Below are 26,987 nucleotides of genomic sequence, written 5' to 3'. Positions count from 1 at the left end.
TATTTCTGCTGAGGGAGCTAAATAACCCCAGAGAAAGCCACACAGAAATGTAAGCACCATGTGTTCTACACAGTGCAGAGTGTTCACACAGCAGGACCACTGACATGCTTTCATTTAGTATATTGTAGGAAGTGTTGCTGACCATTACTAGATGATCTCGCTATACCTCTAACCAGACTGTGCTCCAGTTTCTCTTATAAGTGGCAGCAGTGTTTACTGAAGCATTTCTGTTCTCTGTCCCGGGGGAACTTAGTTCCCCTGCAAAAATAGTGCAGGAACTCCATTCCCATACATTCCCGCTGGACTAAACCCCTGTGTGTATGATGATTGTCTTTATGACACAGAATAATAAAAGCACATTACAGAGAAAATACACACACATAGACACACACACTTATACACAGACAGACAGATAGACACATGCATGCTCGCACTCATACTTAGACACAAACACACACACACATAAAAACACACATAAATACAGTATATATATATATATATATATATATATATATATATATATATATATATATATATATATATATATACACACACACACACACACCCAAAAGATTCTTCATCTCTCTGCATCTGGCTTTGTTTAATACATACTGTTGAACTTGTTGATTTCACACGGGCACACTTTAAATTGGCACAGTTAACTTTTCTGAATTCTTTGTTCCAATTTAATTTTAAATTTGTTATGGCATAAGTTTCATAGCACAAGTCATCAATTATACCTGTATTCCCTTCTGACAAACCTGGGCCCAAGAGAATGGAAAGTCAGTGTGGTCCTTGGATTTGGCTGACAATACAGAACCAGTGCCAGGGGCAATATGTGGGCATGGCTGAGGGCACATATAAACTGTACATTATTTATGCAAGGAAGGTGGTAACTTAAGCAGACCATGGCTGCGCTGCCCAGTGCAGTTGGGAGCTCGAGATTATTGCACACATTGGGGTAGATTTACCAAAGGTCGAGCGGACATGATTCGCTGTAGCAAATAATGTCCGCTCAACCTCGCTAAATGCCACCAGCATACCCTGTAGGCATTTAACATTGCACAAACATTTATGGCAGACCAGAAATGATGGGGCATCGATGCAGCATCATAATATAATAATATTTCACTAATGTACTATTGCCAGTGTTATTTTTGACTGTGCCACACGTTAGACAGATTTCACTATGGTACACTATTATTTACCATTTCTATAATATTTACTAGCCTTATTCTATATTCAAGGCAATTAGGTGTCAATCTGATGCTCTACAAATAACTGATAATAATAAAATAATAATAATCCTGGAGGTTTCCCTAACCTGTGGAACCAGTAATCTCATGGATACAAGTATAGTTCAAAACATAGCATATGTCCTGTAATTCAGCTGCCATGCCATTCTATTAAATTTGCTAATAATACTTCCAACTTTTTGTAATTTAATGGTTAAAACTAGAGCTAAAGTAAGAGATAACCAGAACACTTAATCTTGGTATTAAAGGGATAGAAAGGTCAAAATTGAAATGTACATGGATGCATTTAAATTTTAAATAGAATCATTTTTGCAATATACTTCCATTAGCAAAAAGGCTTCTTGCAAAAGTTATTACTATTTGTAAGCGGCATACATACATATGGCTCATGCACTTTCTTATAGAGTCGACAATGGCTAATGATGACACAAAATAAGTTTTCACACAATACACACCAATGCCAGCTCTCTGAGAAGACATGGGGTCAATTTACCAAGCTCCATACGGAGCTTGATGCCCCGTGTTTCCGGCGAACCTTCAGGCTCGCCGGAAACAGAAGTTATAAAGAAGTGGTCTAAAGACCGCTGCTCCATAACCTGTCCGCCTGCTCTGAGGCGGTGGACAGAAATCAACCCAATCGAATATGATCGGGTTGATTGACACCCCCTGCTAGTGGCCAATTGGCCGCAAATCTGCAGGGGGAGGCATTGCACCAGAAGCTCACAAGAACTGCTGGTGCAATGATAAATGCTGACAGCCTATGCTGTCGGCATTTATCAATGTGCAGCGGACGTGATACGCTACATTGTATCATGTCGTCCTCACTTTAATAAATATAACCCATAGTGTATTAATACTGGTGCACAGGCCTTACAGCATTTGTGCGTATGCTGCTTAAAAGCAGTAACAGATTTTACTCAAATCATTTCTGCAAATGGAAGTATATTGCAAAAAATGCTTCTGTTTAAACTTGAAATGCACCAATGCACATTTCATTTTTGCTCTTTCTATACCTTTAACATGTAACTATATACTGTATTAGTCTCAGAGGTCTCAATTGAGCCCACACCTCTAAGGGTGCCATTTGGCCCTGCAATCAATAGTGGTGTTCCTACAGGTCTCACATTTTAATGAAAATGTAATGATTTGCTTTTACAATATGGTGGCAGAATTTCCAAGATGGCCACCGTGGGAACAAACTGTCCCCATATATGTACAGATAGCCTGTACAATTGCATGTCCTCTGGTGCAGAATAACCAAAGGGGAATGATGGCCCACAGTCACAGATAAACAGTTACTTTTTGCCTACAGGCTGTTGGCTCAGCTTCTGCTTATTGCAAACAGTCAGAAAGGGTAGTGTTGCAATGGGGCCCCTCCACAGCCTTTGACTTGGGCCCAGTTAGGTTTAGTCAGGCCTTAAAACTTGCTAAAAACTCTCTTTTTTTTTTTTGCATGTGCAGTGTAGTTTTACTACAATTTGTAATGTCTTTAAAATAGATATTTTTACTGCGATATTTTAAAGAGTTTTTTTTATTTTTTCCATAAAATACTATTGGCTAGATTACGAGTTTTGTGTTATGAGGGGTGCGGTGCTAACTTGCACGTTATTGTCACCGCTCACTTCCCTACAGCGCTGGTATTACAGGTTTATAAAGACCCGTTATCAGGCAAGAAGTGAGCGAAGAGCAAAATTGAGCTCCGGCTCTCCCCATAGACATCAATGGGGAGAGCTGGCTGAAAAAAAGCCTAAGACCTGCAAAAAAGCAGCGTAAAGCTCTGTAACGCAGCCCCATTGATTCCTATGGGGAAACAACATTTATTTTTACACCTAACACCCTAACATGAATATATTATATAGATCCCAGAGGGGGATCCAATAGAGGAGCGCTCTCCAAAAAAAGAATATAGAATAAAATAAAATGTATGACAATAAAAAAAAATAAAAAAAAATAATTGCTGTAAACCAAGTAATCAATGCGATAATTAGTAAACAAATCAAAATCTAAAGTAAAAATAAAATAGAGTTCATATGTAGAAACTTGCTTGTTTTCCAATGCAGTTAAAAAATCTTTTGCAGACAGTTAAAATAATCCTCTGTAGGCAATGAACGTGATTCGTTCAGGCAGCTCCTCTTGACCCGGTGGAAGGTAATTCTATGGGAATAAAATAAGACATGAACATGAACCCTGAGTCTAAACACCCCTAATCTTACACTTATTAACCCCTAATATGCCGCCCCCGACATCACCGACACCTAAATTATACTTATTAACCCGTAATCTGCCGCTCCGGACATCGCAGCCACTATAATAAACATATTAACCCCTAAACCGCTGCACTCCCGCATCGCAAACACTAGATAAATATTATTAACCCCTAATCTGCCGCCCCTAACATCGCCGCCACCTACATACATTTATTAACCCCTAATCTGCTGCCCCAACGTCACCACCACTATACTAAATGTATTAACCCCTAAACCTAAGTCTAAACCTAACCCTAACACCCCCTAACTTAAATATAATTAAAATAAATCTAAATAAAAATTACTACAATTACCTAAATAATTCCTATTTAAAACTAAATACTTACCTATAAAATAAACCCTAAGCTAGCTACAATATAACTAATATTTACATTGTAGCTAGCTTATGGTTTATTTTTATTTCACAGGCAAGTTTGTATTTATTTTAACTAGGTACAATAGTTACTAAATAGTTATTAACTATTTACTAACTACCTAGCTAAAATAAATACAAATTTACCTGTAAAATAAAACCTAACCTGTTTTACACTAATACATAACCTTACACTACAATTAAATAACAGCTAGATTACGAGTTTTGCGTTATGAGGGGTGCGGTACTAACTTGCACGTTATTGTTACCGCTCACTTACAGCTCTGGTATTAAAGGTTTTCAGAAACCCGGCGTTAACAGACGAGTAGTGAGCATAGAGCAACGACACCTACATTATATTTATTAACCCCTAATCTGCCGCTCAGGACATCGGCAACACCTACATTATATTTATTAACCCCTAATCTCCCGTCCCCAATGTCACCGCAACCTTCCTACACTTATTAACCCCTAATCTTCCGCCCCCAATGTTGCCGCCACTATAATAAACATATTAACCACTAAACCGTCGCACTCCCGCATCACAAACAATAGTTAAATATTATTAACCCTTATCTGCCGCCCTTAACATCCCCGCCACCTACCTATGTATGTGTATGTATTGGGTACTTGTAAAGCGCGACTAATCACCCGTAAGTGTCTCAAGGCGCTGCTCATTTTATCGACCTCGGAAAGGATAAAAGGCTGAGTGGACCTCAAAAGGCTTTTGTGGGGCATCGCCCCAAAGAAATCAGCTCTTTTACCTGTAAAAAAAAATACAAACAACCCCCCCAACAGTAAAACCCCCCACCCACACAACCATCCCCACAAATAAAATCCTAAATAAAAATAACCTAAGCTCCCCATTGCTCTGAAAAGGGAATTTGGATGGGCATTTGAAAAAGAGCAATTGAAAAAGAGCTAAATGCCCTTTTAAGGGCAATGTCCATCCAAATGCCCTTTTCAGGGCAATGGGGAGCTTAGTTTTTTTATTTAGGATTTTATTTGGGGGGTTGGTTTTTGTGGGTGGTGGGTTTTACTGTTGGGGGAGTGTTTGTATTTTTTTTTACAGGTAAAAGAGCTGATTTCTTTGGGGCAATGCCCACAAAAGGCCCTTTTAATGGATATTGATAGTTTAGGCTAGGGTTTTTTATTTTGGGTTTTTTTTTTATTTTGATAGGGCTATTAGATTAGGTGTAATTGGTTTAAATATCTGATAATTTCTTTTTTTATTTTGTGTAATTTAGTGTTTGTTTTTTGTAATTTAGTTAATTGTATTTAATTTAGGTAATTTATTTAATTGTAGTGTAAGGTTAGGTGTTAGTGTAAGACAGGTTAGGTTTTATTTTACAGGTAAGTTTGTATTTATTTTAGCTAGGTGGTTATTAAATATTTAATAACTATTTAGTAACTATTCTACCTAGTTAAAATAAATACAAACTTGACTGTGAAATAAACTATTAGTTATATTGTAGCAAGCTTAGGGTTTATTTTACAGGTAAGTATTTATTTTTAAATAGCAATTATTTAGGTAATGGTAGTAATTTTTATTTAGATTAATTTTAATTATATTTAAGTTAGGGGGTGTTAGGGTTAGGGTTAGACTTAGGTTTAGGGGTTAATAACTTTAGTATAGTGGTGGCGACGTTGGGGGCAGCAGATTAGGGGTTAATAACTGTAATGTAGGTTGTGGCGATGTTAGGGACAGCAGATTAGGGGCTAATAATTTTTGACTAGTGTTTGTGAGGCGGGAGTACGTCGGTTTAGGGGTTAATATGTTTATTATAGTGGCGGCGTTGTCGGGAGCGGCAGATTAGGGGTTAATAATATTATTTTAGTGTTTGCGATGCGGGAGGCCCTCGGTTTAGGGGTAAATAGGTAGTTTATGGGTGTTAGTGTACTTTTTAACACTTTAGTTATGAGTTTTATGCTACAGCTTTGTAGCGTAAAACTCATAACTACTGACTTTAGATTGCTTTACGAATCTTGCGGTATAGGCTGTACCGCTCACTTTTTGGCCTCCCAGAAAAAGCTTGTAATACCGGCGCTATGGAAGTCCCATTGAAAAAAGACTTTGCGCAAATTGTGTAAGTTAATTTGCGTTACGGCCAAAAAAGTGTGCGGTACAGCTTTTTTTGACAAGACTCGTAATAGCAGTGGTAGTGAAAAAGCAGCGTTATCAACCATAACGCTGCTTTTTCACTCATAACGCAAAACTCGTAATCTAGCCGTATATTTTGCAGAACAATGTTGTTTCCCTTTTTTTAATGCACTTTAACAATCCAATTTTGTATAGCATTTTTTTTACATCAAATTTAATTTATTTGTTTTATACAGTTTCTTGTGAGCTCTATAGTAATGTATGCATCAACTTCACAAACTTGAAGGGACAGCATACACCAATTTTTATATAACTGCATGTAATAGACACTACTATAAAGAAGAATATGCACAGATGCTGATCTAAAAATCCAGTATAAAACCATTAAAAATGTACTTAGAAGCTCCCGGTTTAGCACTGTTGATGAGGTTAGGCTGGGACGCCCAGTGAAAGGGGCTGGTAATCCAATAAGAGCAGGCACTCCCCCCTTTCCTGCATATGAAAAGACAGATAACATAAACAGGAGCTAGCAGGAGTCTGTAAACGCATGTATACATCTGACACTTTGGGGCTTAGTTAGGAGTCTGAAAATCTTCACAATGTTATTAAAAAATAAGCAAAACTATACGTTTTTACAAAAAAGCTCCCAGATGGGCTATATAAATGGGTCATCTACAAAACATGTATGTAAAGAACAATCTAGTGTACAATGCCCCTTTAATTACATTTAACACCCCTTTGAGAGACACACTCTCAAGGTAAAAACTGGCTTTAGAAAATTGCAACAGGCTTCATAATGCTGGCGAGATTTCTTAGAGAATCTCACACGCTCAGAGAGCTTTAGATAATCAAGCCCTTAGCACCTTGATCATTTGCATAATATTATTTAAAAAAAATACACACAAGCACTTTAACCCCTTGCCTGCCAGGGGGCTAATAAAGGTGAAATGCAATAATATGTTCACCCTAGTAAATATTTAATTCCTTTGGCCTTTGGTAACCCCAGCATTCAGTTATAAGGTTCCACCTCTGGTCCCCAAGCAAAACGTCACCTCTTCCTGTCTGTATTTGATTTTACTGCAGTAGCTGCCTTTACAAGGTGTGAAATCTCTTTCAAAGGCAAACTTTGTCACTTCTTTAGTTTTAATTTGGTGGCAGCAAAAAGCTCCTTAAATACTTCTTGGCCCTTTCTTACTTTGGAGCCATAGCCTGTAGCCAAACATATGTATTTATATTTAGGCAGAATAAGAGTAGATTACACTTAAAGGGACACTGATCCCACAATTTTTCTTTCCGAATTCAGATAGAGCATGCAATTTTAAGCAACGTTCTAATTTCCTCCTGTTATCATTTATTCTTCGTTCTCTTGCTATATTTATTTAAAAAAGAAGGCTTCTAAGCTTTTTTGGTTCAGAACTCTGGACAGCACTTTTTTATTGGTGGATGAATTTATCCACCAATCAGCAAAGACAACCCAGGTTGTTCACCAAAAATGGGCCGGCATTTAAACTTACATTCTTGCATTCAAATAAAGATACCAAGAGAATGAAGAAAATTTGATAATAGGAGTAAATTAGAAAGTTGCTTAAAATGTCAAGCTCTATCTGAATCACAAAAGAAAAAATTTGGGTTTAGTATCCCTTTATTGTAGGTTTTAATTCAAAGTAGTGCTGTTGACAAAAGGAGACTCTTGCAAACATATTAACTAATGCATTGCTGAAAAAATGTACCCCGCTCTCTCTCAGAAACCTTCACATAAAAGTAATACATTCTGTGTTTTTTAGTAATGTAGCTTTTTGCACAATCCTCTTCATGAATTAATCCACATTCCTATTTCTTATTATTAACTATCCAGGACCGTTAATTTGCTACTAATTCATAACTTATTGTCTGTGCACAGAATCCTATTAACACCATCATAAAATATACTATACCTAGAGCCTTTCCAGATTATAATATGCTATAAAATGCATTATTTAATGTCCATTAAAGTAAAAACAATCCTGCAGGAAGAATCCCACTTTAAAGGGACAAAAAACCGCAACAACAAAAAACAAGGAGTCGAGGTCCCAACGCTGCTTTTTAACGCCCGCTGGTATTACGAGTCTGGCAGGTACAGGTGTACCGCTCACTTTTTTTCCGCGACTCGAGCATGCCGCAAATCCCCTTACATCAATTGCATATCCTATCTTTTTAATGGGATTTTCCTAATGCCGGTATTACGAGTCTTGGAGAAAGTGAGCGGTACAGCCTCTCCTGTCAAGACTCCTGACGCATTTAAAAGTCAATAGTTAAGAGTTTTATGGGCTAACGCTGTAACATAAAACTCTTAACTAAAGTGCTAAAAAGTACACTAACACCCATAAACTACCTAATAACCCTTAAACCGAGCCCCCCCCATCGCAAACAGTTAACTAAAGTTTTTAACCCCTAATCTACCGACCGGACATCGCCGCCACTTAAATAAATGTATTAACCCCTAAACCGCTGCACTCCGCCTCGCAAACACTAGTTAAATTTTATTAACCCCAATCTGCCGTCCCTAACATCGCCGACACCTACCTACATTTATTAACCCCTAATCTGCCGCCCCCAACGTCGCCCCACTATATTAAATGTATTAACCCCTAAATCTAAGTCTAACCCTAACACCCCCTAACTTAAATATAATTTAAATAAAACGAAATAAAATTACTACAATTAAATAAATTATTCCTATTAAAACTAAATACTTACCTATAAAATAAACCCTAAAATAGCTACAATATAACTAATAGTTACATTGTATCTAGCTTAGGGTTTATTTTTATTTTACAGGCAAGTTTATATTTATTTTAACTAGGTAGAATAGTTAATAAATAGTTATTAACTATTTAATAACTACCTAGTTAAAATAAAGACAAATTTACCAGTAAAATAAAAAATAACCTAAATTACAATTACACTACACTATAATTAAAATAATATCCTAAATTAACTAAAATTAACTACAATTAAATTAAATAAACTAAAGTACGAAACCCCCCCCCACTAAATTACAGAAAAAAATAAAATAAAAAAAAAACAACTTTAAACTAATTACACCTAATCTAATCCCCCTAATAAAACAAAAAAAGCCCCCAAAATAATAAAAATACCTACCCTATACTAAATTACAAATAGCCCTTAAAAGGGCTTTTTGCGGGGCATTGCCCCAAAGTAATCAGCTCTTTTATCTGTAAAAAAAATACAATACCCCCCCAACATTACAACCCACCACCCATACACCCAACCCTACTCTAAAACCCACCCAATCCCACTTAATAAAACCTAACACTAACCCCTTGAAGATCACCCTACCTTGAGACGTCTTCACCCAGCCGGGCACAAGTGGTCCTCCAGAGGGGCAGAAGTCTTCATCCGATCCGGGCAGAAGAGGACCTCCAGATAGGCAGAAGTCTTCATCCAGGCGGTATCTTCTATCTTCATCCATCCGGAGTGGAGCGGGTCCATCTTGAAGCCAACCGACGCGGAGCATCTTCTTCTTCCCACGACTCACGACGAATGAAGGTTCCTTTAAATTACGTCATCCAAGATGGCTTCCCTTGAATTCCGATTGGCTGATAGGATTCTATCAGCCAATTGAAATTAAGGTAGGAAAAATCCTATTGGCTGATGCAATCAGCCAATAGAATTGAAGTTCAATCCTATTGGCTGATCCAGTCAGCCAATAGGATTGAGCTCGCATTCTATTGGCTGTTCAAATCAGCCAATAGAATGCAAGCTCAATTCTATTGGCTGATTGCATCAGCCAATGGGATTTTTCCTACCTTAATTCCGATTGGCTGATAGAATCCTATCAGCTAATCGGAATTCAAGGGACGCCATCTTTGATGACGTCATTTAAAGGAACCTTCATTTGTCGGGAGTCGGCGGAAGAAGAGGATGCTCCACGTCGGCTGGCTTGAAGATGGACTTGCTCCGCTCCGGATGGATGAAGATAGAAGATGCCACCTGGATGAAGACTTCTGCCCGTCTGGAGGTCCTCTTCTGCCCGGATCGGATGAAGACTTCTGCCCCTCTGGAGGACCACTTGTGCCCGGCTGGGTGAAGACGTCTCAAGGTAGGGTGATCTTCAAGGGGTTAGTGTTAGGTTTTATTAAGGGGGGATTGGGTGGGTTTTAGAGTAGGGTTGGGTGTGAGGGTGGTGGGTTGTAATGTTGGGGGGGTATTGTATTTTTTTTTACAGGTAAAAGAGCTGATTACTTTGGGGCAATGCCCCGCAAAGGCCCTTTTAAGGGCTATTTGTAATTTAGTATAGGGTAGGTATTTTTATTATTTTGGGGGGCTTTTTTATTTTATTAGGGGGATTAGATTAAGTGTAATTAGTTTAAAATTCATGTAATTATTTTATTTTTTCTGTAATTTAGTGGGTTTTTTTTCCGTACTTTAGTTAATTTAATTTAATTGTAGTTAATTGCAGTTAATTTAGGAAATTATTTTAATTATAGTGTAGTGTTAGGTGTAATTGTAATTTAGGTTAGGTTTTATTTTACTGGTAAATTTGTCTTTATTTTAACTAGGTAGTTATTAAATAGTTAATAACTATTTAATAACTATTGTACCTAGTTAAAATAAATACAATCTTGCCTGTAAAATAAAAATAAACCCTGAGATAGCTACAATGTAACTATTAGTTATATTGTAGCTATCTTAGGGTTTATTTTATTGGTAAGTATTTAGTTTTAAATAGGAATTATTTATTTAATTGTAGTTATTTTATTTAGATTTATTTAAATTATATTTAAATTAGAGGGTGTTAGGTTTAGGGTTAGACTTAGATTTAGGGGTTAATAACTTTATTAAAGTGGCGGCGACGTTGGCGGCGACAGATTAGGGGTTAATAAATGTAGTTAGGCTGCGGTGACGTTGGGGGGGGGCAGATTAGGGGTTAATAACAATAATGTAGGTGTCGGCGATGTTAGGGGCAGCAGATTAGGGTTTCATAAGTATAATGTAGGTGTCGGCGGTGTCCGGAGCGGCAGATTAGGGGTTAATAATATAATGCAGGTGACGACGATGTCGGGGGCTGCAGATTAGGGGTTCATGTTAGGGTGTTAGGTGTAAACATAAAATGTATTTCCCAATAGGAATCAATGGGGCTGCGTTAGGAGCTGAATGCTGCTTTTTTGCAGGTGTTTGGTTTTTTTTTCCAGCCGATTCTGCCCCATTGATTCTTATGGGGAAATCGCGCACAAGCACGTTTAGCCAGCTCACTGCTACCGTAAGCAGCGCTGGTGTTGAGGTGAGATGTGGAGCTAAATTTTGCTCTCCGCTCACTTTTTAGAGGCTAACAACGGGGTTGGAAAAACCTGTAATACCAGCGCTGTTTGTAGGTGAGCGGTGAGCTGAAACTGAGCGTTAGCACCGCAAGCCTTACCGACAAAAACTCATAATCTAGCCCTTAGACTTTGAAGGCCGTCTCTAATCTGAAAGCATTTTGACAGTTTTTCACCACTAGAGGGCATTAGTTCATGTAGTTCACATAGATAACATTGAGCTCAAGCATGTGAATTTACCGAGGAGTGAGCACTGATTGGCTTAAATGCAAGTCTGTCAAATGAACTGAAATAAGGGGGCAGTCTGCCAAGGCTTAGATACAAGGCAATTACAGAGGAAAAACGTGTATTATTATAACTGTCAGCTAGATTACGAGTTTTGAGCGCTATAGAGAAATTAATGAACGCAACAAAAGTTATGTTATTTAATTTCCTATAGTGCTGCCATCACAAGTTTAAAAAAAAACAGCTTGTGCGGGCGATATGGCTGCGTTGAGGTCCATACAGCACACAAAAGCAGCTGTGTTTTGACGTGCTTGCGCACGCTTTCCCCATAGACATCAATGGGGAGAGTCAGCAACAAAAAGTCTAACACCTGCGATCGCGGAAACAAAAGCTCCGTAACGCAGCCCCATTTATGTCTATGGGGAAAACTAACGTTTAAACCTAACACCCTAACATAAACCCAAGTCTAAACACCCCTAATCTGCTGCCCCCAACATTGCTGACGCCTGTCTACAGTTATTGATCCCTAATCTGACGCTCCCGATATCGCCGCCATCTAAATAAAGGTATTAACCCCTAATCTGCCACTCCCAATATCACTGCCACTATACTAAAGTTATTAACCCCTTATCCGCCACACCCCAACATCATCACAACTATATTAAAGTTATTAACCCCTAATCTGATGCTCCCGATATCGCCGTCACCTAAATAAAGCTATTAACCCCTAAACCTCTGGCCACCCACATCACTACCACTAAATAAAACTATTAACCCCTAAACCACCAGCCCCCATCATCGCAACAACCTAAATTAAACTATTAACCCCTAACCCTAACGTAACCCTAACCATAACACCCCCTAACTTTAACATAATTAAAATAGATCTAAATTAAACTTACAATTATTACTTAAATAATACCTATTAACCCCTAAACCGCCAGCCCCCAACATCGCAACAACCTAAATTAAACTATATTAACCCCTAAACCTAACCCTAACGTAACCCTAAACCTAACCCTAACACCCCCTAACTTTAACATAATGAAATTAGATCTAAATTAAAGTTACTATTATTAACTAAATAATACCTAGTTAAAACTAAATACTTACCTGTGAAATAAAACCAAAGCTAGCTACAATATAACTTGTAGTTATATTGTAGCTGGCTTAGGTTTTATTTTTATTTCACAGGTAAATTTGTATTTATTTTAACTAGGTAGACTAGTTAGTAAATAGTTATTAACTATTTACTAACTACCTAGTTAAAATAAATACAAACTTACCTGTGAAATAAAAACTAAGCTACCTTACATTAAAACCTAACATTACAAAAAAAAAAAAACGTACCATTGCAAAAAAAAACGTACCATTACAAAAAATAAAAAACCTACCATTACAAAAAATAAAAAACCTACCATTACAAAAAATAAAAAACCTACAATTACAAAAAATAAAAAAACGTACCATTACAAAAAATAAAAAACCTACCATTACAAAAAAAAACAAAACGAAATTATCCAAAAAAATAAAGATTATTCCTATTCTAATACCCTTTAAAAAAAAAAACACCCCAAAATAAAAAATCCTACTCTAGAATAAACTACCAAGGGTCCTTAAAAGGGCCTTTTGTAGGGCATTGCCCTGAGATAAACAGCTCTTTTACTCCAAAAAAATACAAACACCCCCTAACACTATACAACCCCCCACCTACCAAACTACCAGGGGCCCTTAAAATGGCCTTTTGTAGGGCATTGCCCTGAGATAAACAGCTTGTACTTAAAGGGACACTGAACCCAAAATTTTTCTTTCGTGATTTAGATAGAGCATGAAATTTTAAGCAACTTTCTATTTTACTCCTATTATCAAATTTTCTTCATTCTCTTGCTATCTTTATTTGAAATGCAAGAATATAAGTTTAGATGCCGGCCCATTTTTGTTGAACAACCTGGGTTGTTCTTGCTGATTGGTGGATAAATTCATCCACCAATAAAAAAGTGCTGTCCAGAGACCTGAACTAATAAAAAAGCTTAGATGCCTTCTTTTTTTACATAAATATAGCAAGAGAACGAAGAAAAATTGATAATAGGAGTAAATTAGAAAGTTGCTTAAAATTACATGCTCTATAATCACGAAAGAAAAAATTTGGGTTCAGTGTCCCTTTAAAAAAAAAATACACACACCCCTAACACAATACATTACACAAAATAGCAAACAAATAATAAAAAATAAAAAAAATATTCCTATTCTAATACCGATTAAAAAAAAACAAAAAAACAAAATAAAAAACCTAATCTAGAATAAACTACCAATGGCCCTTAAAAGGGCCTTTTGTAGGGCATTGCTCTAAAGATATTAGCTCTTTTTTTGAAAAAAAATTACTAAGACCCACTAACATTACAAACCCCCACCCCCCCAAACCCACAAAATAAAAAATAAAATATCTAAAAAACCTAAGATACCCATTGCCCTGAAAAGGGCATTTGTATGGGCATCCCAGACCCTAAACTAAAAAATAAAACCCACCTAATAAATCTTTTAAAAAGCCTAACAATAACCCCCTGATGATCCACTTACATTTTTGAAGTCCTACGCAAGCGATCTTAATCCTAACGAAGTCTTAATCCAGACGGCCTCTTCAATCTTCATCCCGGCGGCGATGACCTGATCCAAGCAGCGAGAAGTCTTCACCCTGAAGACATCCGGCGTGGAGCATCCTCTTCATATGGTCGCTGCCGTACACTAGATCTTCAATGTAAGGGATGCGATTCAAGATGGCGTCCCTTGCATCAGCCAATAGGAATGAGAGCTGCTTAAATCTTATTGGCTGTTCAAATCAGCCAAAAGGATTTAAGCAGCTCTCATTCTATTGGCTAATTTTTGATAATAGTGTTAGGATTTTTTAATGTGTAGTTTAGTTTAATTTAATTGGTAGTTAGTTTAATATTAGTTTAATAATTATATAAGTTTAATTGTTAGTTTTTTTAATTTGACAGGTAAGTTTTAATTTTATTTAAGATAGGGAAATTGTATTTAAATAGTGTTTGCGATGCTGGAGGGCGGCGGTTTAGGGGTTAATAACTTTAGTATAGTGGTGACGATGTCGGGAGCGGCTAAATGGGGGTTAATAATTTTTTTTAGTTCCGGCGATGTTGTGAGCGGCAGATTAGGGGTTAATAAATTTAATATAGTGTTTGCGATGCGGGAGGACCTCAGTTTAGGGGTTAATAGGTAGTTCATGGGTGTTTAGTGCACTTTGTAACACATTAGTTATGAGTTTTATGTTACAGCTTTGTAGCGTAACACTCATAACTACTGACTTTAGATGGCGGTACGGATCTTGTCGTTATAGGGTGTAACGCTCACTTTTTAGCCTCACCACAAAACTCCTAACACTGGTGCTATGGGAATCCCATGAAAAAAACGTTATTTTTACATGTGCAGGACTGACGTTGAGGTACAGGCTAAAAGGTGTGCGGTACAGTTATGTATATTTTACATTAACATCATCAGATTTATATACTGTACATATATATATATATATATATATATATATATATATTTATATATATATATATACTGTATATATTTAAAAATAAAAAAATCAACATGAAGAACATTAGAATGTAAAATATGCGGCACGCTTCACGTTTCGCACTGTAGGTCTAATGCTATGTCGTGTTAGCGCACATGAAAAATGAATTATCTTAATTCACGTTATGTAAATATTAAATATAAAATATTTAAAAATAATATTAATAATTATTAATACTGTAAAATATACATATAAAAATATTTTTTTAGAATTTTTAATAATTATTAAATTATTAAACCTTAAGATAACACATTTTTCATGTGCGCTAATCTGACACGACATTAGACCTACAGCACAAAACCCAAATTGTTTAAGCATATTTTACATTTCAATGTTCTTCACATAGAAATTTTTATTTTTTATTTTTAAACTAGTCCTAAAGCCCGTGTACACAGGCCACAGTTTCAACCCTTGCTCCCTCTCTCTCCCCCCTCTCTTTTGCGCTCTTTCTCCCCCTCTCTTTTGAGCTCTCTCTCCCCCTATTTTGCGCTCTCTCTCCCACCTCTTTTGCTCTCTCTCTCCCCCTCTTTTGCTCTCTCCCCCCTCTTTTGCTATCTCTCCCCTCTTTTGCTCGCTTTCTCTCTCTTCCCCCTCTTCTGCTCTCTCCCCCTCTTTTGCTCTCTCTCTCGCCCTCTTTTGCTCTCTCCCCCTCTTTTGCTCTCTCTCCCCTATTTTGCCCCCTTCTCTCCCCTATTTTGCTCTCTCTCTCTCCCCTATTTTGCTCTCTCTCCCCCCTCTTTTGCTCTCTCTCCCCTATTTTGCTCTCTCTCCCCCTCTTATACTCTCTCTCTCCCCCCTCTTTTGCTCTCTCTCTCCCCCTCTTTTGCGCTCTCGCTCTGTCCCCCTCTTTTCCTCTCTCTCCCCCTCTTTTTTGTGCTCTCTCCCCCTCTCTTTTGCGCTCTCTCTCCCCTCTCTTTTGCGCTCGCTCCCTCCTTCTTTTGCGCTCTCTCTCTCCCTCTTTTGCTCTCTATCCCCCTTCTCTTTTGAGCTCTCTCCCCCTATCTTTTGAGCTCTCTCCCCCCTCTTTTGAGCTCTCTCTCTCCCTCTCTTTTGTGCTCTCTCTCTCTCCTGCCTCTCTTTTGAGCTCTCTTTCTCCCCCTCTCTTTTGTGCTCTCTCTCTCCCCCTCTCTTTTGAGCTCTCTCTCCCCCTCTCTTTTGAGCTCTCTCTCTCCCCCTCTCTTTTGAGCTCTCTCTCCCCCTCTTTTGTGCTCTCTCTCTCCCCCCCTCTTTTGTGCTCTCTCTCCCCCTCTTTTGCCCTCTCTCTCCCCCTCTTTTGCTCTCTCCCCCCCCTCTTTTGCTCTCTCTCTCCTCCTCTTTTGCTCTCTCACCCTTCTTTTGCTCTCTCTCTCCTCTCTTTTGCTCTCTCTCTCTATTCCCCCCTCTTCTGCTCTCTCTCCCCTCTCTTTTGTGCTCTCTCCCCCTTCTCTTTTGCACTCTCTTTCCCCCTTCTCTTTTGCGCTCTCTCTCTCCCTCTCTTTTGCGCTCTCTCTCTACCCCTCTCTTTTGAGCTCTCTCTCTTCCCCCTCTCTTTTAAGCTCTCTCTCTCCCCCCTATCTTTTGAGCTCTCTCTCCCCTTCTCTTTTGAGCTCTCTCCCCCTCTTTTGTTCTCTCTCTCCCCCTCTTTTGTGCTCTCTCTCCCCCTCTTTTGCGCTCTCTCTCCCCCCTCTTTTGCTCTCTCCCCCCCTCTTTTGCTCTCTCTCTCTCCTCCTCTTTTGCTTTCTCCCCCCTCTTTTGCTCTTTATCCCCTCTCTTTTGCTCTCTCTCTCTCTTCCCCCCTCTTTTGCTTGCTTTCTATATTTCCCTCCTCTCTTTTGGTCTCTCCCACCTCTTTTGGTCTCTCCCACCTCTCTCCCATTGGTCATGCCCCTTCACGCGTGCTCCCACGAGACCACGCCCCTTGTCATGCCCATGAGGCCACACACCCTTGTCACACCCTCCGGCCATGCCCCCATCACGGCACACCCAACAACGCCACCACCAGGCAGCTTCCACAGTGCGCACTCCTCTGCTGATCAAGGCCAGGTATGTTTGTCCTCTGCAGTCTCTACTGCGCATGACTGCATCTGACAAACATACCTGGCCTTTTATTATATAGGATATACTGTATATCTGATTATGTTAATGTGTCTATATATAAACAGTATCTCACAAAAGTGAGTACACCCCTCACATTTTTGTAAATATTTTATTATATCTTTTCATGTGACAACACTGAAGAAATTACACTTTGCTACAATGTAAAGTAGTGAGTGTACAGCCTGTATAACAGTGTACATTTGCTGTCCCCTCAAAATAACTCAACACACAGCCTTTAATGTCTAAACCGTTGGCAACAAAAGTGAGTACACCCCAAGTGGAAATGTCTAAATTGGGCCCAATTAGAAATTTTCCCTCCCCGGTGTCATGTGACTCGTTAGTGTTACAAGGTCTCAGGTGCGAATGGGGAGCAGGTGTGTTAAATTTGGTGTTATCACTCTCACACTCTCTCATACTGTTCACTGGAAGTTCAACATGGCACCTCATGGCAAAGAACTCTCGGAAGATCTAAAAAAAAGAATTGTTGCTCTACATAAAGATGGCATAGGATATAAGAAGATTGCCAAGACCCTGAAACTGAGCTGCAGCATGGTGGGCAAGACCATACAGTGGTTTCACAGGACAGGTTCCACTCAGAACAGGCCTCGCCATGGTCCACCAAAGAAGTTGAGTGCACGTGCTCAGCGTCATATCCAGAGGTTGTCTTTGGGAAATAGACATATGAGTGCTGCTAGGGGTCAGCCTGTCAGTGCTCAGACCGTATGCCGCACACTGCATCAAATTGGTCTGCATGGCTGTCGTCCCAGAAGGAAGTCTCTTCTAAAGATGATGCATAAGTAAGCCCGCAAACAGTTTGTTGAAGACAAGCAGACTAAGGACATCTATTACTGTAACTATGTCCTGTGGTCCGATGAGACCAAGATAAACTTATTTGGTTCAGATAGTGTCAAGCGTGTGTGGTGGCAACCAGGTGAGGAATACAAAGACAAGTGTGTCTTGCCTACAGTCAAGCATGGTGGTGGGAGTGTCATGGTCTGGGCCTGCATGAGTGCTGCTGGCACTGGGGAGCTACAGTTCATTGAGGGAACCATGAATGCCAACCTGTACTGTGACATAGTAAAGCAGAACATGATACCCCTCCCTTCGGAGACTGGGCCGCAGGGCAGTATTCCAACATGATAATGACCCCAAACATACCTCCAAGACAACCACTGCCTTGCTAAAGAAGCTGAGGGTAAAGGTGATGGACTGGCCAAGCATGTCTCCAGACCTAAACCCTATTGAGCATCTGTGGGACATCCTCAAATGGAAGGTGGGGAAGCGCAAGGTCTCTAACATCCACCAGCTCCGTGATGTCATCATGGAGGAGTGGAAGAGGACTCCAGTGGCAACATGTGAAGCTCTGGGGAACTCCATGCCCAAGAAGGTTAAGGCAGTGCTGGAAAATAATGGTGGCCACACAAAATATTGACACTTTGAACCCAATTTGGACATTTCCACTTAGGGGTGTACTCACTTTTGTTGTCAACGTTTTAGACATTAATGGCTGTGTGTTGAGTTATTTTGAGCGGACAGCAAATTTACACTGTTATACATTGTAGCAAAGTGTAATTTCTTCAGTGTTGTCACATGAAAAGATATAATAAAATATTTACAAAAATGTGAGGAGTGTACTCACTGATACTATATATATATATATATATATATATATATATATATATATATGCAGGTATAGGTATATACAGGTATAGCGGGTATAGTGCTGTGGGTTTAATATAGTGTCAGGTTAGCGCTCAAAAAATATGTGTTAGGTTATTTTAAAAGTATGCTCCATTGACGTTTATGGGGAGAATATGTTAACACGTTCATGATATCTGAAGTTCTTTATTTAATGCGTGTCGGGTGCAAAAATTTTACTTTCAACTTGTAATATGATCGCTATCTCGTGCACGCAAAACTTTACTTCTGGAGCAAAAGTGCTAAATAGCACATCACTTGTAATCTAACCCTTAATGTTTTACAGCATTATCTTATTACACTATTATTTACCTATACCAATGGGTTTAACTGCTGCAACAGATTAAACACAGAAGTCAATACAGTAACACTACAGAGATTAACATGGCCAGTGATTGGCAGCTTTGGTAGCTTCATAAACTTGCTTCCCATGATTGGCTTAATGGCCCTGTACAGCTTCAGACTAGTTGTGCATTGGAGCTGAATTCAACTATTTCTTAACCTTTGGCAGGGGGTGAACACATAGGTATATGCAAACAATAGAATATAATTCATTAGAACAGTGTTTCCGAACCGCAGTCCTCAAGTACCCCCAAAAGGCCAAATTTTCATTATAGTTGAACCAGTGCACAGGTGAAGTAATCAGCTGATCAGTAACACCATGGTTACTAACCTGCTCTCGTCCATCATCTGATTAATTCACTTGGGCACTGGTTCAGCTACAAGGAAACCCTGGCCTGTTGGGGGTACTTAAGGACCGCGACTGAGAAACAATGCATTAGAACACTTATTGCAGATATAAAACCCTTTAATGTTTAGTGAGCTTTTTTTAATACAGATCATGTTGGTATCTATTGGGTCTATTCCAAACACTCAAAGACGTCTAGCGCTTTGTATGTGTTTTGCTGGGATTTCAGTTTTGAGGACATTCCATTCTATCAGAGAGCCTGATTATCAAGTGGGTGTAAAGTATCTTCTCATCCTGTAAATGTATTACTTCGCATTGAGAGACTATAGTTCAGTCAGAAAGGCACCCGTATTTTGAGCAATTAGAATACACTTTCCTATGTGGTTTTTCATGATTTTAGTAACCTTGACCATTTGAAAACCCATTTTCGCCTTTTTAAAATGACACATTTTGTTTGTTTGCTTGGATTTTATTTTCAGTGATAAAGTATCTGTACAGTTGTTTTGTAGTTTACAGGACCATCACAGACTCGTTCACCACATATATTATTGAACTCAATAGTTTGTTGCAGATTACAAGTTATTTAATATATACACTGTTATGAATGAGTTTGAACTTAGTGTGCATTGAAGCCCCCCCCTATAAAAACCCATACGTGATTGCATGATTTCATTTAAGGGTCTCTTAGAAAGATACTAAGCAGCAAGGAAGTAGGGACGAGATTTAAAGTTTTAAAGAAGTAAAAATCGTGTAAAAAAATATTTTATGTTTTTTATATAGAAACTCACAGGGGCCATTTTGTCCATTTCTAAAATGGAACCGGGCCTTTAACAAACACTAGAAATAAATCTTGATTAAAAACAATCCTTGTGAAAGTTGTCAAATGCCCATATAGTGATAGAAAAACAGTGCACAGTCTGGCCATCCACATAATCTAATAGATTCATTTACATGGGTTAGAAGTGGTGTGCATGGAAACGGATTGCAATAGTTAACAATTGTGCGATCTCCTGTGAAAATCCGATTTTAGTCATTCCTGTACTGTTAGTGACAATCACGAATTAAATATGAAATCCAAAATTACGCCTTTGTAGAATTGAGTTTTCCTGCAGATGCCCTTAGCTATACCTGAAATCACTTAGGCCTAGATATGGAGTTTGGCGGTAGATGGGCTGTTAACGCTCCGCGGGCTTTTTTCTGGCCGCACCATAAATTTAACTCTGGTATCGAGAGTTCAAACAAATGCTGCGTTAGGCTCCAAAAAAGGAGCGTAGAGCATTTTTACCGCAAATGCAACTCTCGATACCAGAGTTGCTTACGGACGCGGCCAGCCTCAAAAACGTGCTCGTGCACGATATCCCCATAGGAAACAATGGGGCTGTTTGAGCTGAAAAAAAACCTAACACCTGCAAAAAAGCAGCGTTCAGCTCCTAACGCAGCCCCATTGTTTCCTATAGGGAAACACTTCCTACGTCTGCACCTAACACTCTAACATGTACCCCGAGTCTAAACACCCCTAGCCTTACACTTATTAACCCGTAATCTGCCGCTCCCGCTATCGCTGACCCCTGCATATTTTTTTTAACCCCTAATCTGCCGCTCCGTAAACCGCCGCAACCTACGTTATCCCTATGTACCCCTAATCTGCTGCCCTAACATCGCCGACCCCTATATTATATTTATTAACCCCTAATCTGCCCCCCACAACATCGCCGACACCTGCCTACACTTATTAACCCCTAATCTGCCGAGCGGACCTGAGCGCTACTATAATAAAGTTATTAACCCCTAATCCGCCTCACTAACTCTATAATAAATAGTATTAACCCCTAATCTGCCCTCCCTAACATCGTCGACACCTAACTTCAATTATTAACCCCTAATCTGACGACTGGAGCTCACCGCTACTATAATAAATGGATTAACCCCTAAAGCTAAGTCTAACCCTAACACTAACACCCCCCTAAATTAAATATAATTTAAATCTAACGAAATAAATTAACTCTTATTAAATAAATTATTCCTATTTAAATCTAAATACTTACCTGTAAAATACATCCTAATAGAGCTACAATATAAATTATAATTATATTGTAGCTATTTTAGGATTAATATTTATTTTACAGGCAACTTGGTAATTATTTTAACCAGGTACAATAGCTATTTAATAGTTACCTAGTTAAAATAATAACAAATTTACCTGTAAAATAAATCCTAACCTAAGATATAATTAAACCTAACACTACCCTATCAATAAATTAATTAAATAAACTACCTACAATTACCTACAATTAACCTAACACTACACAATCAATAAATTAATTAAACACAATTCCTACAAATAACTACAATTAAATAAACTAGCTAAAGTACAAAAAAGAAAAAAGAACTAAGTTACAAAAAATAAAAAAATATTTACAAACATAAGAAAAATATTACAACAATTTTAAAATAATTACACCTACTCTAAGCCCCCTAATAAAATAACAAAGCCCCCCAAAATAAAAAATTCCCTACCCTATTCTAAATTAAAAAAGGTAAAAGCTCTTTTACCTTACCAGCCCTGAACAGGGCCCTTTGCGGGGCATGCCCCAAGAATTTCAGCTCTTTTGCCTGTAAAAAAAAACATACAATACCCCCCCCAACATTACAACCCACCACCCACATACCCCTAATCTAACCCAAACCCCCCTTAAATAAACCTAACACTAAGCCCCTGAAGATCTTCCTACCTTGTCTTCACCATCCAGGTTCACCGATCCATCCTGAAGAGCTCCTCCGATGTCCTGATCCAAGCCCAAGCGGGGGGCTGAAGAGGTCCATGATCCAGTCAAAGTCTTCATCCAAGCGGGGCAGAAGAGGATCTTCCATCCGATTGAAGTCTTCATCCAGGCGGCATCTTCTATGGTCTTCTATCCGGAGCGAAGCGGCAGGATCCTGAAGACCTCCAGCGCGGAACATCCATCCGGCCCGACGACTGAACGACGAATGACTGTTCCTTTAAGGGACGTCATCCAAGATGGCGTCCCTCGAATTCCGATTGGCTGATAGGATTCTATCAGCCAATCGGAATTAAGGTAGGAATTTTCTGATTGGCTGATGGAATCAGCCAATCAGAATCAAGTTCAATCCGATTGGCTGATCCAATCAGCCTATCAGATTGAGCTTGCATTCTATTGGCTGATCGGAACAGCCAATAGAATGCGAGCTCAATCTGATTGGCTGATTGGATCAGCCAATCGGATTGAATTTGATTCTGATTGGCTGATTCCATCAGCCAATCAGAAAATTCCTACCTTAATTCCGATTGGCTGATAGAATCCTATCAGCCAATCGGAATTCGAGGAACGCCATCTTGGATGATGTCCCTTAAAGGAACAGCCATTCGTCGTTCAGTCGTCGGGCCGGATGGATGTTCCGCGCTGGAGGTCTTCAGGATCCTGCCGCTTCGCTCCGGATAGAAGACCATAGAAGATGCCGCCTGGATGAAGACTTCAATCGGATGGAAGATCCTCTTCTGCCCCGCTTGGATGAAGACTTTGACCGGATCATGGACCTCTTCAGCCTCCCGCTTGGGCTTGGATCAGGACATCGGAGGAGCTCTTCAGGACGGATCGGTGAACCTGGATGGTGAAGACAAGGTAGGAAGATCTTCAGGGGCTTAGTGTTAGGTTTATTTAAGGGGGGTTTGGGTTAGATTAGGGGTATGTGGGTGGTGGGTTGTAATGTTGGGGGGGGGGTATTGTATGTTTTTTTTTACAGGCAAAAGAGCTTAAATTCTTGGGGCATGCCCCGCAAAGGGCCCTGTTCAGGGCTAGTAAGGTAAAAGAGCTTTTACCTTTTTTAATTTAGAATAGGGTAGGGAATTTTTTATTTTGGGGGGCTTTGTTATTTTATTAGGGGGCTTAGAGTAGGTGTAATTATTTTAAAATTGTTGTAATATTTTTCTTATGTTTGTAAATATTTTTTTATTTTTTGTAACTTAGTTCTTTTTTATTTTTTGTACTTTAGCTAGTTTATTTCATTGTAGTTATTTGTAGGAATTGTGTTTAATTAATTTATTGATAGTGTAGTGTTAGGTTAATTGTAGGTAATTGTAGGTAGTTTATTTAATTAATTTATTGATAGGGTAGTGTTAGGTTTAATTATATCTTAGGTTAGGATTTATTTTACAGGTAAATTTGTTATTATTTTAACTAGGTAACTATTAAATAGCTATTGTACCTGGTTAAAATAATTACCAAGTTGCCTGTAAAATAAATATAAATCCTAAAATAGCTATAATATAATTATAATTTATATTGTAGCTATATTAGGATGTATTTTACAGGTAAGTATTTAGCTTTAAATAGGATTAATTTATTTAATAAGAGTTAATTTATTTCGTTAGATTTAAATTATATTTAATTTAGGGGGGTGTTAGTGTTAGGGTTAGACTTAGCTTTAGGGGTTAATCCATTTATTATAGTAGCGGTGAGCTCCGGTCGTCAGATTAGGGGTTAATAATTGAAGTTAGGTGTCGACGATGTTAGGGAGGGCAGATTAGGGGTTAATACTATTTATTATAGGGTTAGTGAGGCGGATTAGGGGTTAATAACTTTATTATAGTAGCGCTCAGGTCCGCTCGGCAGATTAGAGGTTAATAAGTGTAGGCAGGTGTCGGCGACGTTGAGGGGAGCAGATTAGGGGTTAATAAATATAATATAGGGGTCGGCGGTGTTAGGGGCAGCAGATTAGGGGTACATAAGGATAACGTAGGTGGCGGCGCTTTGCGGTCGGGAGATTAGGGGTTAATTATTGTAAGTAGCTGGCGGCGATGTTGTGGGGGGCAGGTTAGGGGTTAATAAATGTAATACAGGGGTCGGCGGGGTTAGGGGCAGCAGATTAGGGGTACATAAGTATAACGTAGGTGGCGGTCGGCAGATTAGGGGTTAAAAAATTTAAATCGAGTGGCGGCGATGTGGGGGGACCTCGGTTTAGGGGTACATAGGTAGTTTATGGGTGTTAGTGTACTTTAGAGCACAGTAGTTAAGAGCTTTATGAACCGGCGTTAGCCCAGAAAGCTCTTAACTCCTGCTATTTTCCGGCGGCTGGAGTTTTGTCGTTAGAGCTCTAACGCTCACTTCAGAAACGACTCTAAATACCAGCGTTAGAAAGATCCCATTGAAAAGATAGGATACGCAATTGACGTAAGGGGATCTGCGGTATGGAAAAGTCGCGGCTGAAAAGTGAGCGTTAGACCCTTTAATCACTGACTCCAAATACCGGCGGTAGCCTAAAACCAGCGTTAGGAGCCTCTAACGCTGGTTTTCACGGCTAACGCCAAACTCCAAATCTAGGCCTTAGTCTTCACATTTACATATGTATGCTGTATATATGCCTGATGATGACGTCAGACATTAGCCGCTGAATGAGAGACATGTACTCAGATTGAGTGGGGTTCTCCATGTTTCCTGACCATGCACTCGATTGGAGATTCTCTACTGATTTGCGGCAATCAGCCGCCTCATTGAAGATTCATCATAAAGAAGTCTTTGCAAAGTGACGATCTGTAGACGCTTGGATTGGAGTGCGGTGAGATTGTTCCATTAAATGGACAGTCAACACAAAAATTCGTATTGTTTAAAAAGATAGATAATGCCTTTACTACCCATTCCCCAGCTTTACACAACCAACATGGTTATTTTGACATATTTTATAACCTTTATGGGGGGTAGTTATCAAGCCGTCAACCTCAAATACGCTGGAATTCCGCAGCGTATTTGTGGCGAGGCTGATTCGCCTTAGTTATCAAAGGCTCGAAACCGGCAAAAGTAGAATTTTGTGACGTAAGCTTCGATCCGCCGGACTCAGTCCGACACAGATCGATTCTTACGTCACTCCAGATGTTCCGCACACAAGTGCGGCACAATCTCACTACTTTTGCTAGCTATCAAATGACTAGCAGGTACGCTCGGCACTTTTACGGCCCAGCGTACCTGGTTTTCAAACCGCCACCCCTGGAGGCGGCGGATCCCATAGGAATCAATGGGAGTCTGACCATAGCGAAAGTACAAGTTCGCTGCTGCCCGACATCCCATTGATTCCTATGGGAGCTGTCTGAACCTAACACCCTAACATGTACCCCGAGTCTAAACACCACTAATCTGTCCCCCCTACACCGCCGCAACTAAATAAAGTTTTTACCCCCTAAACCGCCGCTCCTGGAGCCCACCGCAAGCTACTCTATACATATTAACCCCTAAACCGCCGCTCCCGGAGCCCACCGCAACTATAATAAATGTATTAACCCCTAAACTGCCGCTCCCTGAACCCTCCACAACCTATATTAAATGTATTAACCCCTATCCTGCCCCCCCTACACCGTCGCCACCTATAATAAATGTATTAACCCCTAATCTGCCCCCCCTACACCGTCGCCACTGTAATAAAATTATTAACCCCTAAACCTAAGTCTAACCCTAACGCCCCCCTAACTTAAATATTAATTAAATAAATCTAAATTATATTTTTATTATTAACTTAATTAATCCTATTTAAAACTAAATACTTACCTATAAAATAAACCCTAATATAGCTACAATATAAATAAAAATTACAATTAAACCTAATACTACACTATCATTAAATTAATTAAATAAACTACCTACAAATAACTACAATTAAATACAATTACATAACTAACTAAAGTACAAAAAATAAAAAAAGCTAAGTTACAAAAAATAAAAAATAAGTTACAAACATTTTAAAAATATTACAACAATTTTAAGCTACTTACACCTAATCTAAGCCCCCTAATAAAATAACAAACCCCCCCAAAATAAAAAAATGCCCTACCCTATTCTAAATTAAATAAAGTTCAAAGCTCTTTTACCTTACCAGCCCTTAAAAGGGCCATTTGTGGGGGCATGCCCCAAAAAGTTCAGCTCTTTTGCCTGTAAAAGAAAAATACAACCCCCCCAACATTAAAACCCACCACCCACATACCCCTAATCTAACCCAAACCCCCCTTACAAAAACCTAACACTAATCCCCTGAAGATCATCCTACATTGAGTCGTCTTCACTCAGCCGAGCAGCGATGGAACCGAAGTGGACATCCGAAGCAGAAGAAGTTAATCCTCCAAGCGGCGCTGAAGAAATCTTCCATCCGATGAAGTCATCATCCAGGCGGCACTGAAGAAGTCTTCGATCCGGGCGATGTCATCTTCCAAGAGGCGCTGAAGAGGTCTTCTATCCGGGCGATGTCATCTTCCAAGCCGGGTCTTGAATCTTCCTCCCACCGACGCGGAACCTCCTTCTTCACCGACGGACTATGACGAATGAAGGCTCCTTTAAGGGACATCATCCAAGATGGCGTCCCCTCAATTCCGATTGGCTGATAGGATTCTGTTCCGATCGGCCAATAGAAT

This window comes from Bombina bombina, chromosome 1 (assembly GCF_027579735.1).
Source record: "Bombina bombina isolate aBomBom1 chromosome 1, aBomBom1.pri, whole genome shotgun sequence".
Classification (NCBI taxonomy): Eukaryota; Metazoa; Chordata; class Amphibia; order Anura; family Bombinatoridae; genus Bombina; species Bombina bombina.
The sequence above is the reverse complement of the archived record's forward strand: the minus strand, read 5'-3'. Positions refer to the sequence as shown.